We start from the raw sequence: 3,574 nt of genomic DNA on the forward strand, positions 1-3,574 counted from the left end.
TCTAATCCACGCGATTATAATTATTCTGCACAAGTACTGTAGGGACGTCGCCTTTTCAGACTATGACATAATAACTACTATTTTCCACGAAGCGCCTTGTTGTCCTGCAAGACACACTTCAGCGAGCGGCTGGAAAAAGCCTGAAGCCGCAGGGCCGGCGGGGTCAGGTACCGACCGCGGGGGCGGACACGCTCCCACCCGCGCCGCAAGCCCCGCCGCCTGCCACTCGTGTCCGCACCGCGCCAGGCGGCCGCCGCCCGACTTTCCCCCCCGCTGGCTCCCGGCAGTTTCGGCGCAGCCCGGCGCGGGGGGCGGCGGAGGCGGCGGCGCCTGGCGGGACGGGCGCGGAGCGGCGCCCGTCCGGGCGTCGCGCCCGTCGGGAGGAGCGGGACGGTCGCCCCGCTGGCCCGCCCTTACCTCAGGTGCAGGTAGTGCACCAGCTTCGTCACCACAGTCACCATCTTCTCGGGTCACCTTCCCCGCCGCTGCCTCGGGGGCGGGAGGGACACACGACAGGAGGGCGACGCTCCCCGGGGGCTCCTCCCTCAGTGGCACTTTCGCTGCTGCTTCACCGCCCTCAGTCCCCTCGGGGCGGCAGCGGCTTCGCCTCTCAGCCGCTCACCTGCCCGCGGTCACCGCCGCCGCGGAGGCACCCCCGGCGCCCTGCCCCGCCACGGAGAGGCCCGCCCGGGCAGAGGGCGGGGCCGGCGCCCTCCCGCGGGGCCGCCCGACCTCGGCCCCCACGGCCGCCCGCTCCGCAGGGGCACCGAGCTGGGCGGCGGAGCGGCTGCTGGGTCCCTGCGGGGCCGGGGGCGGCTCGGCCGCGCTCCCGCCGCATCTTCGTGAGCGGAAGAGCGCGGGGCCTCCCGCCGGGAGCGGCTCCGCTTGGTGCCGTCGGGTCCCTCCCGGCCGCCCGTTTCCCTCCGCCCCGCTCAGCTCTGGCCAGCGGCGGGGCCACCATGACAGGGCCCGCGAAGGCTGGGATCGGGCCCTGCGGGGCCCGGCTTAGGCGGGGGTGCCCTGGGGCAGCCTTACCGACAGAGACCCAGGAGGGCCGGCGCGGTCTCTGCTCTCTTCTGAGAGGGACGCAGCTCCCCCCTGAGCGCTGGACACGGGTGCCAAGCGCCCCGGCCGGGGGTGGCAGGCAGGACCCCCGGGCACGCTGGGGTGTGTTAGCGCTTGGGGTAAGTGGTTGTGTGGGCCAGAGGCCCGGGAACCCCGCGCTGCATGGGACAGCGCAGGCCGGGAGGTGCGAGGGTGGAAGCGGCCCAAATGAGGAGGGAAACAGTCCCATCCCAGCGTAGGGCAATGGCTGGGACCTGCACGGTGCTCGTGTGCTCTTTCAAAGGCTGCTCAGTGGGGAAGAGTTCAATGAGGAGCAACGGGAACGATTGCAGGTCTGGGCAACCTGCCTCGCCATACGAAACTGTCGTCTTCACCCCATTCGGCTCAGCAGAGGACGGGGGAAGAAGAGGTGATTTGATTATGGTGTGTAAGCGCCTACGCAGGAGGATTTGTCGTAGCAGAGAGCTCTTTAATCTACCAAAGCCGTAAGAAGAACCAAAGGACTGAAGCAGAAGCTAGACAAATTCAAATTGGGAACAATGAAACACCTTTTGTGTTATCATAAGGGTATCGAAACACTGAAACATTTTATATAAAGCACTACTGGATCTTGGATCTCTTGAAATTTTAGCTCTACAATGGATGACTTCTACGTAGAAAACACAAATAAATAATCTCAACATCTGTTTGATTTGGGCTATGGAGAAAACTCTTTGGTCTTTGCTACTGTGGAGATCAGTCTAGACGATCACAGAGCAAATGTTCAGAACAGTAACTCAAGGTTTTCAGATCTATTAATATTAATTACTTAGTTTCTGGTGCACTCCAAATTCAGGATATCCCTTCACCCTTATTCTCCCCTTCTTGTGCATCCACCAGGCAGGAGTCTTGAAAAAGTAATATGCACAAAGTGTAATTCAAAGGCAATCATAACGCGCACATTAATTTGTATGAGGGAAGGTTGCAAATAAAAATGTATTCTGTAGTTTCTGACTCAGAATGCTTGATTTATACAATGACTTACTGTAATGAAGCATTTTGTTGCATTGGTAACATTCAAATTACTGAAACTTAGAAACAAAGAACAGTTACAGTACATGAAATGTTTCTAGTTCACCAGGAGGTATTTGGGGACTATGCATGGAAGTAAGTAGTGGCACTAAGATACAACTTAAATATCTGGTGTACATTAGAAGGTTGTTGTACCTGCAAGTTACTGTTCAGTCACTTTACCCTTTTGAAATAAATTGTCTACTGTAAATGTATTTCAGTTTTTTTCTGTGAAGACTTTGTTGAAAAGCTCCATTAACAGTAAGAATTTTGACTCCTTTGCAGGCTCTAATCCTTTCTGTCTGCACGTTTTTGACAGTATCAGACTTATGAGAAAAATGTGTTTAGTTATTGAAGATGTGTCAGAAATTAGAGATTCTGTAAACATACAGGAGTTGATGTAGATGGTTAAAATAGATTTCTTTTTTTTTTTGGTAGTGAATACTGCTGTGTTGAAAATTTTTTGCCTATTCTGCATATGGCTTCATATCCCATATACTCAAGCTTGTTGTTTTTATTAATGTCACTATTTTACTCTCTATAAATTCTTTCTATACTGTCTGTATTTCTCAGCTCATGTCAATTAGAGCTCCAAAATATGTGCCCTTCACTTACTTACTTGTTCTCATGCTCTGTTCTGCTGTCTCCATCAGTGGACCAGAGGTGATGTCTTACCTCTACCAGGTATAACATGACTGGTTTATTTTTTGTAGTTAGTGATCCCCCTTTTCATGTTTGTTCTTGAAACTTGTTATTTCTACTAGCATTCCTTAACTAATCTTTACTTGCTAATTCTATGCTTGTATTTATTCATATAACAAATTTGTTTGCAAAAAGATTAAAAAACATGAGGTAGCTGTAATCTAACATGAAACAAAAAATCTGAAATATCTGTTTTACAGTTTCTAAATGGACCTATGAAAATATTTAAAATAAAACATATACTTTAGGAATTTTTTTTTGACATTGCTTGGTTTTATTATGCTGTTTGACATCATGTTCTGGTGTAGCCAACAGGATAACGTGTTTTGATTATATTTTGTCAATAAATTTCAACGAAAATAATATTTTTCCTTGAAACTTTTAGATTTTGTGTGATCAGCATTTTCCAGCATAAAGATACCCATTGGAAAGTTTGAAGTCATTCCAGGGATCGAAAATTTAGCCCACTATTTTCACCATGATCAGGATGAAAGCAAAGCTTTTCAGGCTAAGGTATTTGGTCACACATAGTGGACAAGTGAGGCATAAGCTGTTGGAAAGGGGAAATTAATTCCTAATCCTATTAGTTAATAGATGGCTTGTTCCCAGCTGTATCTTCACATGTTCTTTTTACAGTGTCTAACAGATTTAATACAATTCTGGTTTTTTCACATTCTTACATTTTCAGCTTGCAGTCCTTATTGGGATGTATATGTATCGGCAAACCTCAGCATATCAGAAAAGTCAGAGTAGCGAG

The sequence above is a fragment of the Caloenas nicobarica genome, chromosome 3 (assembly GCF_036013445.1).
Source record: "Caloenas nicobarica isolate bCalNic1 chromosome 3, bCalNic1.hap1, whole genome shotgun sequence".
Taxonomy (NCBI): domain Eukaryota; kingdom Metazoa; phylum Chordata; class Aves; order Columbiformes; family Columbidae; genus Caloenas; species Caloenas nicobarica.